The 15,533-nt window shown below is 38.2% G+C and overlaps 1 protein-coding gene across 1 annotated transcript in view; it reads left to right on the forward strand.

Annotated features, from left to right (window-relative positions):
- Positions 1-15,533, forward strand: part of cpne4b (copine IVb) — a 56,610-nt gene that overhangs the window by 17,565 nt on the left and 23,512 nt on the right. The gene's annotated exons all lie outside the window — the stretch shown is intronic.

Raw genomic sequence — 15,533 nt, forward strand, 5'->3', positions numbered from 1 at the left:
TCATCTCTGCAGGCAAAGGAAAAAACCCTAAAGCAGATCCAGCCTTGACAACATTCTTGCTCTTTCTCGTCCTCATCCGCTTCCTCCTCGTCCACCTCCTCTTACTCATACTCTTCCTCCTCTCCCTTTTATATTGTTTCCATCCATTGTTAGTATCAACATTCAGTGCAACAATTTGAGTCAGTTTTGGATCTCTGAACTGACTTGTATTATGTACAGTTGGATTGGTCACATCATTAGAAAATGTGAACAATTTTGAGTCGTTGCGTGTAAACGATGACAACTGTGTTGTAGTTATGTTTAACTTTTGCCTGCCTGTGTTTAGTGTTTTGAAACATAAGTGTATCACAGTGTGAAATGTGTTTTAGTGAGTGAGAATGTGTTTAGAGTTTTGCAAAAAGAGTGCATGAGATTTGCAAACAGTGTTTTAACTACCTTGAACTTGTTTAAAGGGGGGGTGAAACACTCAGTTTCAGTCAATCTCATGTTAATCTTGAGTACCTATAGAGTAGTATTGCATCCTTCATATCTCCAAAAAGTCTTTAGTTTTATTATATTTATAAAAGAAAGATAGGCTGTACCGAGTCTTTCCGGAAAAAAACGAGCGGCTGGAGGCGTGCCGTGTGGGCGGAGCTAAAGAATCACAAGCATATATGAAGAGTTCGGTTGCAAAACGCGATAAACGCCATTTTTTGACATTTGGATTTTATTATTGGAAATCACTGTTCAGATGTACCTTAATCTATGTGTGAATTGCTGCCATTAATAAGATTTAAAAATGTACATTTTAAGCCTACTACAAAATGTATTTTTTCACAAAACGCGATATCCGCCAGCCCAGTTTCTTTACAAAGTGCGATATAACGGTTAGGCTATAGAACGTTCAGGATGCTGCGCGAGCTCAGGATGTCAAGCGAGGAGAGAGTCACCGCCGGTGAAGTGCTCCGAGTTTGCTCAGTGATTTAACGATAATATCAAAACATAAAACATATGTTTTTAAAAAGAGGATTCAATAGGCTAACTAAAACACGTTTACCATTTAATTGTTTATACTGTAGGCGGCGAGCTGTCAGTCACGTCTGATCAACAGCTGTCTGTCAAGCGGGTCGCACACCGGACGCGCAGCTCAGCGCCGCGCCGCGCAGCGCCACGTCTTTTAAATTCGAACACATTATTCGAGAGTACACACACCGGCGGCGTCTGTCCGCGGCGCCCAGCAACGGCTCAGGACCGTGTTCAAAATCCTGCCGCGGCACAGCGCCATTTACATAGTTTTATATTAATTTTACATTTGTGTCTCAAATCGTAGTTAATGTAGGCCTATACGGACTTAACCCCATGCTGCAATATACATTTAGTTTTAAATTTATTTACAGAAATCAGAAAATTGCTGATGCTAACGGATTTCAGGTGAGAGTTGTCCTAGACGTGGCGCGGCGCGGCGCTGAGCTGCGCGTCCGGTGTTGCGACCCACTTCAGAGTCAAGCTAACGTTATGGATCTGATCATACAGGTTTGGTTTTCAGCAGCGGTGTGGAAGGAGCCTCCACTCTTTCTGTAACAAGCTACAAGTCGTTTATCTAACTAACTTAATCTTACTTATCTAAATTGTAACTAATCACAAATAGTCCGAAGCTGTTTAAGGATGGTTAAAACGATAAACATCCTGCAGTTTGTCTGCTCTGACAGCTCAGCTAGCCAGGCAGCGCAACGGGGTTTTATTTTTATTTTTTTATTTTTTTTTAATGCCCACTGTCCCTATGTGAAGCACAAGCACACAGACGTCCGTAGGCTACGTTGTTATCCAACTTTTTCATTCAGGGACTGCCCTGGATTACTGGCACATGCCATAGTCACATTATGTTTATTATGGCATTATGTTTTTGAATATTATTTACGATTAATTGATAAATTATTGTTACTTTTCCCACTGATGATCCAAAAGATTTCTTCAATGGTATTACAGTAGTAGAGCCTATGGTGGATATATAGCGTTTTGCAAAAAAAAAAAAAAAAAAAAAAAAGTTATGTTGTGTTGTGTATGTTCTGGCCAAAACTAACTCAGAATCTTATTATTATTAATCAATCTTTGTATATACTATTCCATATATTTATGATGTATTTTTTTAAACCAATTTAAGATGTTAAGATAAATATGTTGCATTTTGGCATGGTTTTTGACTTATTTATGAACTATTTATGGACATAAAATTAAATAGAAAATATAGTGGATTTGAAGAATATTGTGTCCCTGGCCTTCACTGAGCTCAAGAAATAGTTTAATGTACAAAAAATGTGAATGAACTTGACTGTTGATGTCTTAAATAATAATGTCAAATAACCAACATTTCTCAAAATGGATATATCTCGTTTTGCAACGAAACTCTTCATATACAGAACGTGTTTTTGCTTAGAAAAAACGTGAGATGGGCAGTGAAATGGGGGAAAAACACGAGGTCTCGAGAGTTTTTTAAAAGTAGAAATGATTTTAACTTGAGCGCAGTGTTTTTAGAACACCATGTCATGCGCGAGTTTTACAACATTTGTGTGTGTTTACTCGTGGTTTATGAGGACATGAATTGGTTTATGGATTATTGTATGTGACTTAGCAGTAGCAAGCGGAACAGTTTTGCACATCAGACTAGTATTTTCATAGAAAAACAATGGAATAGTAGCGCATTTCAATGAAGAAGCGCGCTTTGTGTGAACGGCCCCTAGGTTTATTATGAAATAATTAATTTATTTCAACATATTTTCACACTCTTTGTGTATTGTTGTTTGGAGTGGTTTTACAATAAACAAACAGACACCTACAGTGGCCAGCTAAACAAATGTATTTAAACACACACACACCATACATCGCATGCTCCATAGATACATTAACTATACGTGATCATGTTGTTTACTTGCTGTGCTTACGCGCCGATAGCTAACAACACACAGACATTTGAAGCAGTTTTACTCACCGCCTGCGGTTCCAACGCACGACCGTGAACCTTTATCGTTGGGACTGCTCCATCCTTAAGCATTAGATCTGCAAATCCGGCAAATACTTCCCTAAAGCCGAGCACAGCGCTTTGATGGGCGTACTGCTTTCGCTCTCTCGCTCTGGTCTACGGGTGCGCGCGCGCCCTTCCGGGAGAAGTGCCCTTAGGACCCGTATAAGGAAATTCTGCCCCATCTGACATCACACAGGCCCATACTCGAAAAAAACTTTCCGAAACTTGTGACAAACCGGAAGGAGAATTTTTGGCACAGAAATACTCCATCAAACGTACAACTTAATTTTTGAAACTTTGTCCATGTTTAGCATGGGAATCCAACTCTTTAACAGTGTAAAAAACTCAGTATGCATGAAATAGCATTTCCCCCCCCCCTCCTTTTATGTTTTACAGAAAGAGTGATTTATTAGGCAAATTGGTTTAGGCTATCGAGAATTTGGTTCAGAGAATGGAATTTAGAGTTTCAGCAATTCAGAAAACCTGTAAAATCAGTGTGCAGATTTTTACAGTTTTTTCCCCTTAAATATATAGTGGTATATATATCGTTACATGTATTTAGGGTTTCATTGTTGGGAACGCCTCTGCGTGATTGCTTCTGAAACGTGTGTCAACTAGTCCAACGGGGAGACGGAACGTCACGGGTGGGTGACATCACGACCAGGAAAGGATAAAAGCACATCCAGAATGACCGGCACTAGCTTCTGTGCCTCAGCAAGCGCTCTGTGTCAAACTGTGTGTTTTTTTTATTGTTGTCTGTCCCGATTTAGTGCAGTACACAAAAATCACACTTATTATAGCGAACCAAACATTCGAGCCTTGTGCTTCTCCCTGCCCGTGCTTCCTAATAGGTGGGGATTCACATAACTTGTGTGTTATGTGTTTGGAAGCGGATCATGCTCTGTTAGCCTTCGAGGGGGCTGACTGCGAACATTGTTTGTCAGAGGCTGCCACTTCGCACACTCCGCTCCCGACTGTCACTTTTCGAGGAAAGTGTTCAGGTTCATGTTCCTGATGGTTCTGGCCCCTCTGTTGCCAAGGCAGCACTAAGCTGAAATCATGGGGTTGGCAAATGGATCTATCGGAGGGGTTAGCAAACTTTGTTGCAATATTTTCCTGTTATCACTGTAAAGCTGCTTTGAAACAATCTGTATTGTAAAAAGCGCTATATAAATAAAGGTGACTTGACTTGACTTGACTATGATCAAGATCACGCGGCGGTGTCTCCGTGCCTTGGTTATATGGAGGAAGCCTTGGTTCCTGTCCCAGGGTCCTGTGTTAGGAGCTTATTGTCATCGAGTCACTTTCACGACAGACGCTTCTCTCACAGGCTTTGGAAGCAGTAATGGATGGCCGCTCAGCTCAGGGTCTCGAGTCCTTATCTTCCGTCACACATAAATTGCCTGGAGATGATGGCGGTCTTAATGGCATTGAAGCACTTCCTCCCAGACTTAAGAGGCCATCATGTGCTTGTCTGCACAGACAACACATTGGTGGTCTCTTACATAAATCACTAGGGGGGTCTGCGTTTGCATTCACTTTGCAAACTGGCGGACCAGGTCCTCCTGTGGTCCCTAGGGAAGATGCTCTCCTTGAGAGCAGTGTACATCCTGGGGTACCTAAACATAGGAGCAGACATCCTGTCGAGGCAGGGGCTGAGTCCAGGGGATGGAGACTTCACTCTGAGGTGGAGGTGAAGCATATATAGGAGTTTTACGGCCAAGCGGAAGTGGATCTGTTTGCGTCTCAGGATACGACGCCCTGTCCACTTTGTTGTAGAGACTCAACTGAGGTTGTAGAGACCATACTTCCCTCCAGAGGTTCGTCCATGAGGAAACTTTACACCCTGAAGTGGAAAGTTTTCACTTCTTGGTACAGAATGCGACAGTGGGATCCAGTTAACTGCCCGGTGGGTTCAGATCTAGAGTTTCTACAAGATCGCTTCCAAATTAAAGGTTTACGTGGTGGCCATAGCGGCTTACCATGTCCCTTTGGGTGGTGCATCTTTGGGGAGGAACCCTCTAATAACATGTTTCCTTCGTGGCACTCTGAGGCTGAGGTCTGCAATTCGTACCAGGGATCCTGCTTGGGACCTGGCTATTGTTTTAGAAGGTTTATCTGCAGCTCCCTTTGAGCCCCTTGATATGGTTTCAGAAAATTTTCTGACTTTAAAAACAGTTTTCCTTCTAGCCATTTCTTCTCTTAAAAGAGTAGGAGATCTTCAGGCCTTATTGGTATCCCCCACTTGCCTTGAGTTTGCACCGGGGATGGTCAAGGCATTCCTTTACCCTAAAACGGGCTATGTCCCTAAGGTGCCGACCAACGTACCACAGCCTATTGTTGTGCAAGCCTTCTGTCCTCCTCATTTCAGAGATCAGGACCAGGAAAACTGAACCTTCTCTGTCCAGTAAGAGCACTGGATACATATGTCCACAGAGCTGTCCTGTGGAGGAAATCTGATCAGCTGTTTGTCTGTTTTGGATTGCCTAAAGAAGGTCTTCCTGCTTCAAAGCAGACAGTCAGCAAGTCGAGGCTATCTCTCTTGCTTATGAGGTCTCTGGTTAGCCTTCACCTTTGGCTATCAGAGCTCACTCTACCAGAAAGTATGGTGGCCTACAAGGCCTTAATTTCAGGTGTATCCCTTCAAGAGTTTTGTGTTGCGGTGGGTTGGTCTTTCCCACTCACATTCATAAGGTTCTATAGCCTGGACTTGGAAGCTGCCCCAGGTGCTCAGGTCTTAGTTGTGCCACAGTTTCACACGGACAGGCGCTTGTAAGTATGGCGTTTGGGCATTATCGATCCCAAAATGCCATCAACGCAGCGCAAGTTCCCTCGAAAGGGAACATCTCAGCTCACGACTGTAACCATAGTTCCCTGAAAAGGGAACGAGAAGCTGTGTCGCCCTGCCATACTTCCTACATCCCTGTGATCGACTTGCTTCGGGTAATTGAAGGTAGCGCCGGTTGTTCCGGATGTGCTTGTCATTAGGATACGTACCAAAAACTTTTAAGCTGGCTATAATTAAACCACTTGTTAAAAAAACGCAACTTGATCCTACAGAATTAGAGGCCGATCTCGAATCTACCTTTTCTGTCAAAGATACTAGAAAAGGCAGTATCCTCACAACTATGTTCCTTTTTAGAAAGAAATGGTATCTGCAAGGATTTCCAGTCAGGATTTAGATTGTACCATAGTACTGAGACAGCTTTCATTAGAGTCACAAATGATTTGCTCTGATCATCCGATCGTGGTTGTATCTCTCTATTAGTGTTACTCGATCTTAGTGCTGCATTTGATACTATTGACCACAATATTCTTTTAAATAGACTCGAAAATTATGTTGGCATTAGTTGAATTGCATTAGCATGGTTTAAATCATACTTATCTGACCGTTATCAGTTTGTAGCAGTAAATGAAGAGATGTCTCATCGATCACAAGTTCAGTATGGAGTACCACAAGGCTCAGTACTAGACCATTGCTGTTCACTCTGTACATGCTACCTTTGGGAGATATCATTAGGAAGCATGGAATTAGTTTTCACTGTTATGCTGATGATACTCAGCTCTATATTTCTTCAAGCCCTGACAAAACTTACCAATTCACAAAATTAACAGAATGCATAGCTGATAGAAAAAACTGTATGACTAGTAATTTCCTACTACTTACAGATGTGGCCTTTAAAAATGCGCGTCTCAGAGAGAAGAATGCTGCGAGCACTTCCGAAATTCTGCGGGATCGTGCAGAAGGGGGATTAGATGTTGGACGCAGGAAATAATAAAACCTGTAGATGGCAGTCGTGTTTCATGTGGCCATACTGAGTTGACGAAGTATGACGAATACAATGTTTTCTTTTGCCAGTTACATAAACAATCACATATTCTTCATAAAAATCTGACTCAAACGCGCATCATTTGTCTTATTTTTTTTTCTGTGTACTTACAGTAGAAGAGACGTGATGTAGGCTATGATAACTGAGTCTTATAACACAATAATTTGCGAAGACCTTTGAAGAGACCGAGATCATTTGCGCATTATCATTATCTAATTTTACATTCAGTTCATTTTTGCATCTTAACGTTTTAAATAGTTTTAACATGGTTGTAATGCGCTTTTCTGCATTACACACAGTACTTTTTATATTATCATGTTTCCCTTATAGGAGTCGATTTCGGTGGGGACGGTGGGTATGCACCTACCAGATTTCGTCATGAGACATTTTGTACCCACCACTTTTAACTTCAGTCCATAATAATTTGACTTTGGGTTCTATTGACCGTTTTCAGTGGTTATGAGGAGCTTAATTAATTTAACCTGAGATGTGCGTTATATCGCCTTTTGATCATTCGTGTTGTCGATTTTTGACACAGTTTCATTATATGTTCATAATAATTTGATTCATAATTATGTCCTTTTTTTCTAAAAGTAAAAAAAAACTTTTCTAAAAGCAATATTCTAAAGAGATACAAAGACAGTGTACGCCACCAGATTTCGTCATGAGTCATTTTGTACCCACTACTTTTAACTTCCGTTGACCGTTTTCAGTGGTTATGAGGAGCAATATGAGAGAGAATTTTTTGTAATCATTGTCTGACACAACAAAAAAAATAATTATAATATTCATTTTATTTTAATTTTCGTGTTCGCATTTATGAGGGGAAAAAACAACGTGTCAGTTTACGGTTATGGACGTGAGCGCTCTAAAAGCGGCACTAAAAGACTGCTTTAAAACTTTCACAGAGACCTCAAACAGAACAGCTGCCTTTCTTTAAATTGAATTTCGTTTTGTATTAATTATATCTTAATTTTAATCAGTGTTTCGTGAACCATTTGCCTGGATTTAAGAAGTAAATATAGCAGACAATCACGACATTGGAGGCCCCGGCGATATCTCATAAATGAACCGAAACTCAGCGTGTAATGAACATTCACATTTACAGTGTATTTAGACACATTTAGACGCATTCATAATCATTACTTTTACCGGTTCTTTGTGGCAAGCTTTATGCGTGCGGTCGTGCGCAGTGCGGCTATATTACGTAAACACTCATGATCCATATAAGTAGGCTAATTAAATTAATATAAAGGGGCGATTTGTCCATGAATTACTAGCCTAGTATACTAGTCGACTAGAAAAAAAAAAAAAAAATAAAAAAACCTTTTAGTCGAAAGCAGCCCTTATTCCACATATTTTCGAACCAGGCAACATGACATCTGTGTTGAGCGAGCGACCGGAATGAATAGCGGAGCGGAATATTCAGAAATGCGCTCTCCACTCACGAGCTCTGATCGGAACAAACCCGAACCTCACTGTCTGCTGAACTTGCAGAATCATCAAAATATAATATTTTCTAATGAAGAATTTTAAAACTTTATTGGTGGTAGTTGAGAAGAATTCCTCTTTCCATATCCATATTTCCATATTTCCATAATATAAATGTACATTACTGTTATTCTTATTATATAAGAATAATACGTATTTTTTACAACATTTTTAACATAATAGAGAATATAAGTTTAGCGTGTTGTGTGTATTTCCTAATTATAAGCTTTTGGTGAAATTGCAACAAAACTAAAAGAGTAAAAGTGCATAAAAACATAAAAACATGGCGTCGTCTCAAGAAATATCTGCGTACACACGAAACCACTGAAACCGATTTTAAAACGATGTAGCCTAGTAGGCTATACATACCAGACCAGGCACTGTAATTCTGCCACAGTATACTAAAAACGGAGAAGACTTAAAGCATGCGCATAAACCTTGCGCGCTATACAACAATAATATTAGGCACAGTAGCTTCTTTTTTTCTTTTCTTTTTTTATCAAGAACTTTGTTGAACAATATGAACAACCATAAATGGTCTGGTACAAAATATGAGTCACGATATTCGATAGTTAACGGATGCATAAAGCTTGCCACAAAGAACTGGCAAAAGTAATCATGTGTCAAGTATAGCAAGGAGACATTTTAATTGTTTACTAATAATCTAGTGTTTTATGTGTCAGTCAAAGATGTTGACAATGCTGACTCGTCATCTTCGCAGATATTGTGAACGTGCCTATAGAGAGAAATGCACACTTACATAAGAGAGTTGTCTGTTTCTTTTCGTTTTGAATTGTTTTGTTTAAAAGTGGACATTTCAAGCTTTCTAGATACATTTCTGAGTTTCGGTTCATTTGTGAGACGAGCTCAGTTCACGAGCAATGCAAGTTATATCGCGCCGGTGCCTCCATTTCCTGATTAAATAGTCTTAAATGCGTTTTCGTGGACAGAAACCAATATAATCTTCCTGATTTAATCACGTAAAACATAAGTCTAAACACAAGCACCACTCTTCTGAATGATGGTAACCACAAACCTCCAAGAGTTTGTAAAACATATTTAATACTTACAAATTCAAAAAAAAAAAAAAAATTTTTTGCAGTGTATAGGCTAAATAAAACGACATTAAGAAAGTTATTTCCAAAATGTAATTAATTGCACAGTCTTTGTTTTAGCTGCTTGTTTTAGCTGCTAACAATTGCACAGATTCAAGAAAGTACAACCACCCACCCCCCAGGTCTGCCGATTCAACCCCAGATGCTAATCGATCTCCTCTCAGGGAATCAAAAGAAAACCGGTTTTTCCAGTTTTCACCAGCGTGGGGGCGGGGTTTTAATCCCTTGCAGTTCCTTTGTTTAAATGCTATTTAAGCAAATCTACTATACATACGCTTTAAGTTATTTCAAATTAATGTTTATAGCTTAATTTGTTGATATCGCTTAACTTAATTTGACATATGTTGATATAACCAACTGACATTGTAGATTCCATTGCATGCCAGGAAGAGGCTTATGCTTTGTTTTAAGTAATGAGCATTTACTATAATATAGCCGCACTCAAGCGCACGACCGCACGCATAAAGCTTGCCACAAAGAACCGGTAAAAGTAATGATTATGAATGCGTCTAAATGTGTCTAAATACACTGTAAATGTTAATGTTCATTACACGCTGAGTTTCGGTTCATTTATGAGATATCGCCGGGGCCTCCAATGTCGTGATTGTCTGCTATATTTACTTCTTAAATCCAGGCAATTGGTTCACGAAACACTGATTAAAATTAAGACATAATTAATACAAAACGAAATTCGATTTAAAGAAAGGCAGCTGTTCTGTTTGAGGTCTCTGTGAAAGTTTTAAAGCAGTCTTTTAGTGCCGCTTTAGAGCGCTCACGTCCATAACCGTAAACTGACACGTTGTTTTTTCCCTCATAAATGCGAACACGAAAACTAAAATAAAATGAATATTATATATATATATATATTTTTTTTTTGTGTGTGTCAGACAATGATTACAAAATTTTTCTCTCATATTGCTCCTCATAACCAAAACGGTCAACGGAAGTTAAAAGTAGTGGGTACAAAATGACTCATGACGAAATCTGGTGGGTACACGTACACTGTCTTTGTATCTCTTTAGAATATTGCTTTTAGAAAAACTTTTAGTTTTTTTACTTTTAGAAATAAATAATTATGAATCAAATTATTATGAACAAGTAATGAAACCGTGTCAAAATTCGACAACACAAAGAATGATCCAAAAGCGATATAACGCACATCTCAGGTTAAATTAATTATAAAAAACAGGGAACATTTTGTAAAAGCAAAACTGAACAAAATGCATAATTAAAATAATTGTATTAGGCTATGTGTTACCGAATATTTAATACCACTTCCCCATAATGTTGTAATTCTTTTTTTAAAACAACATCTGTCAAACTGTCAATCATATACCTCTTATCTGGTCATTTTTATTTTATTTTAGAAGTCATAACTGTTGATCACCCTTTATATGGATTTTGTGAATATGAATATTTAGAATATTTACAAACTGTCGGCAAGACCTCAAGCCAACCCCGGACATTCTGAGACTAACGTGGAAAAATCTTTATGCTTAATGCATTAAGACAGTTTAATTAAAATATTTATTAATAATTTAATGGCAAATCAGATGCGCCCAACGTATGCTACGCGTTGTGCTGCGACATTACCTCACAAGAAATATCTGCCCAAGAACAATCACACAAGAAATATCTGTACGAATTAAGAATCTGGGTAAGTCGCATTATTTAAGCCTTGCATTATGTTAGGATGATTTTGTGTATATATATAAAAAAAATACTGGGTTTTTACAGGCAGAGCCACGTGCATTATGCTCACACTAAATTCTCTGTTGCGCTTAGTATAAATGCGCATTGCATGCACAATCATCTTAATAGTTGTACAAAAAAGTTATGCGCTGGCAAGAACGTCACTTTGCTGTTTTAATAAAAGCAATGTTAAATATTCTGCATGCACTCATCTCCTGGAAACCACAGCAATGACAAAGCATATAAAAATTCGTAAACGTTGTCAAATACCCCTTCTTGTCTTAATGAACCTTTTGCATTTACAAATATTTTCAAATGTTTGTATAATACAGTAGCCTACTGTAAATATTTGTGTCTATTACTATTTATAATTTATATTTTATTGTGGATGTTTTCTCACAATCATGACGTAATGTGAAGTAAAATAAAAAATCTAATGTAAAGTTGTTTTTTATGCGCCACCTGGTGGATATTCTGTGAAGCGAAACACATTGAGGGATTTTTTTAAGTAGGCCCCCCCGAAGCACTTGCAGAATTCTGCGAGACTCTACGAGACGAATTGCCGAATGCCGCGGGAGAAAACGCGCGTTTTTAAAGGCCAGATCTGTAACTGAAAAAACAGAGATTCTAATTATTGGACAAAAAACTTCCTCACGTAATAACTTAGAATACTGTCTAACACTTGATGGCTGCTCTGTCAAACCTTTGTCGTCAGTTAGGAACCTGGGTGTGCTCTTTGATACCAATCTTTCATTTGAAAGTCAGGTTTCTACTATCTGTAAAAACGCATTTTTCCATCTTAAAAATATATCTAAATTACGTCATATGCTCTCAATGACAAATGCGGAACAATTAGTTAATGCGTTCATGACATCAAGGCTAGATTATTGTAATGCTCTTATGGGTGGTTGCCCTGCACGCTTAATAAACAAACTACAGCTGGTCCAAAACGCAGCAGCTCGAATTCTTACCAGAACCAGGAAGTATGACCATATTAGCCCTGTTCTGTCAACACTGCATTAGCTCCCTATTAAACATTGTATAAATTTTAAAATATTGCTTATTACTTACAAAGCACTAAATGCTTTAGTTCCCCAGTACTTGAGCAAGCTCTTAACGCATTATAGTCCTTCACGTCTATTGCGATCACAAAAAATCTGGCCAGTTGATAATACCTAGAATATCAAAATTGACTGCTGGTGGTAGATCCTTTTCCTATTTAGCACTAAAACTCTAATCTTCCTAGTATTGTCCGGGAAGCAGACACACTCTGTCAGTTCAAATCTAGACTAAAAACACATCTCATTGGCCTAGCATACACATAACACATAATAAATTTCTATAATTTAATGTTAGGCTGCATAGATTAGGTCAGACGGAACCGGGAACACTCCCCATAAATCCTGATGTACTTGTTACATCATAAGAAGAATGCCGTCTACGCTAATATTAGTCTCTCTGTTTATCCTGAGGTTTACCGCAGTCCACCGGATCCAGGCCCCCATCTCCTTCCCTTTACCTCTGTATAGATAAAACGTTGTCAAAATAGTTCCGGTTCACATGGCTACTCGGAAGCGATAAATAATTCTGTATTATACATTTTTAAGTAATTTGTTTAGGTCAATTTGTATAGAAAGACTACACGCCTGCGCACATATATATTCAAACGTGCATACCTATAGACTAAACACGTAATACGCATGGCGTCAGCGTTTTCACAGGTTTGCGTTTTTAAAGCTTGCGCAGAGATGAAAAAAAAATATATATATATATTATATAAAATATATATATATTATATAAAATATATACAGTATATATATTTTTTTTTTCTTCAAGGCTTGCACCTTGGAACCTATTTCAAGGTTTGCGTTCTCGAGCCACTGGGCACTGTTGTTGTGTGAGTGAGCGGGCCGGAACCCGTTTAAGGTTTTCTGTTCGAATGGTTTCGTGTAAGCGGCCCCTAAGTTAATAACTAATGATCTTTGCAACGGAAGTGAATCGATCAAAACTAACTTTAGCTGGACAATAACTTTATTCTAGAGCTGCTGTTAAGCCAAAACAATCTCTGTTACTTTAATTTCCTATTATCACTGTAAAGCTGCTTTGAAACAGCCCATATTGTTAAAAGCGCTATATTAATGAAGGTGACTTGACTTAACTTGACTTTTATTCTTTCCTGGTCGTGACGTCACCCGCCCGTGACATTTCCTCTCACCATTGGACTAGTTGACACACGTGCTTAAGACGCAATCACACAGAGGTGTTCCCAAAGCAGCATTGACGCAGCATCTTGTTCCCTTCTCAGGGAACTATGGTTACAGTCGTAACCTGATACGTTTTGCTTATTAACTCATGAATGCTCCAAACTGGGGAGTTTTCATGAGTAAATAAGCAAACATTCCCTCTCTTCTCTTTCTCTCTCTGTCACATACACTTATTCAGACCTCAGAGTCAGCACTGCAGGTGTAAGATACTCATTGGTATGCCGATGCAGAAGTGGGGTTAGGAGAGCTGTATTGTAATAATCTGGCTCTAAAGATGCTTCTCTTTTTTATTCTCATAACGGAGTTTAGATGAGATTTAGTCTGCCGCACCACACTGAGATTCTGCACAAAATCTGTTTGGAACTAAAGCCTTTCTAAAATGTTCACATACTGCACAGGAGACATTTTAGAGAAAGTGAAAGACAAGAAAAAGACAAAGAGAGCAAAATTAAGAGCTGATGTCTCAATATGTTTATTTGAGAACTGAATCCCTTGATCAGCTCCACGTTGGCACATTACATTGCTGCTGTCAGCTTTACATGAAAATAACCACCACTTACAGCAAATTAACTAATACTTTAAATGCTTGGAAACAAGCCACTTTGAATTAAGTCTTTGGCAATTATATGAAGTGGCTGAATGAGCAGTTGTGCAACATGTTCACTTAAAGTTGGTTAAAATAAATGTTCAATATATAATACTCAAACATTGTTGATTTGAGTCCAAAAATTTGTAGGTGATATTGAACAGTCAAGGACATGTATTCAGACAGATGGGAAAACAGTTATTTTAGGTGACATGTCCCTGAATAAACATTAACTGGTTTGTTTAATATTCATGCCTCTGCAGTGAAAACACATTTTGAATTCAGATTCACTGAGTTACGGAGCCACTGCAGTTACATTTTATTCATGTAATGAGACTTATCAATAGATTTATAAGACAGTGCAGTTAATGCGTCATGTTATATTGAAACAAGCTCACAATCACTCTGCTGTTTGCCCTTTTTTGTGCAGATTTTGACACAGTAATTTATCATTTAAGCACTTTATTAAATCTTTGACAAATATTGATGTAACGGCCTAAAGGCAACAACATTTTTCAATAATAATTTAAAATCTAGTCTGTATCCGTTTTCCTCACTGTAGAGTGTTACTGTATTATGTTGTTAGAGCTGTGATCGATTAAAAAAATGTGTTTTACTTGCACATTTATATGTAGTTACTATAGTAATAACAGTAAATTATGCATAATTAAATGCAACTAAACCTTAACCAAACCTTAATCCTACCCTAACCCTGAGTACATGTTGTTAATTAATATTACTCAGTACTTAAATATATAATTACACTGTAACAATGACACCTTAAAATAATAGTGTAACCTCAATTAATATTATGCTCTAAGAAAAACATTTTATTTTAGACTAATATTGCAGATTATTGCAGACTAATATGGTATTTTATTAACATTATATACAAATATTTCATTTTCAACTCAGTTTAGTTTAGTTTAGTTTAGTTTAGTTTAGTTTAGTTTAGTTTAGTTTAGTTTAGTTTAGTCTAGTCTGGAGCCCAGGGTAAATGAAACACACCATTGCTTCATCTGTCTTTTGGGGATGTTTTCAAACTTTATTTTGAGAAGAGATGCAGGTGTTTTGTCAGATTGCATGTTGTGGTATTGCTGGTTCTCGCTTCTTCAGCTGAAAAGTCAACCACAGCATCTCTGTATTAATATTTTAAATGGCCTTCAAATTTTGATTACCACCCGCTTATGTCCCGGCATCAATGATTCATTAACAGCAATGCTACAGTGTGCTGTCTTCCTGCCACTCCTGCCACACACCAACACTCACAATGACACATATACACAACGTACAGGCATGGCTGTTATACTGTATTTTTAAACCAACAACATGACAAATGATATTAAAATTCAAGAAGTGTTATGAGAACAAGATGACCTGTTGCAGTTTGTCTGTACATATGTCTGTACACTATCGCAATCCTTTATTATAGATCTTGAAACTTTAGAGTCCTCAGCTTTTTCCAGATTCTGCACCGACTAGATAAAAGATCTTCTAAATGAACTGTGACATTTCAGTCTCACTATAGCAAGAAAAGCTGATGCTGTTTTCATTTTG

Source organism: Squalius cephalus (genome assembly GCF_949319135.1).
Source record: "Squalius cephalus genome assembly, chromosome: 8".
NCBI lineage: Eukaryota > Metazoa > Chordata > Actinopteri > Cypriniformes > Leuciscidae > Squalius > Squalius cephalus.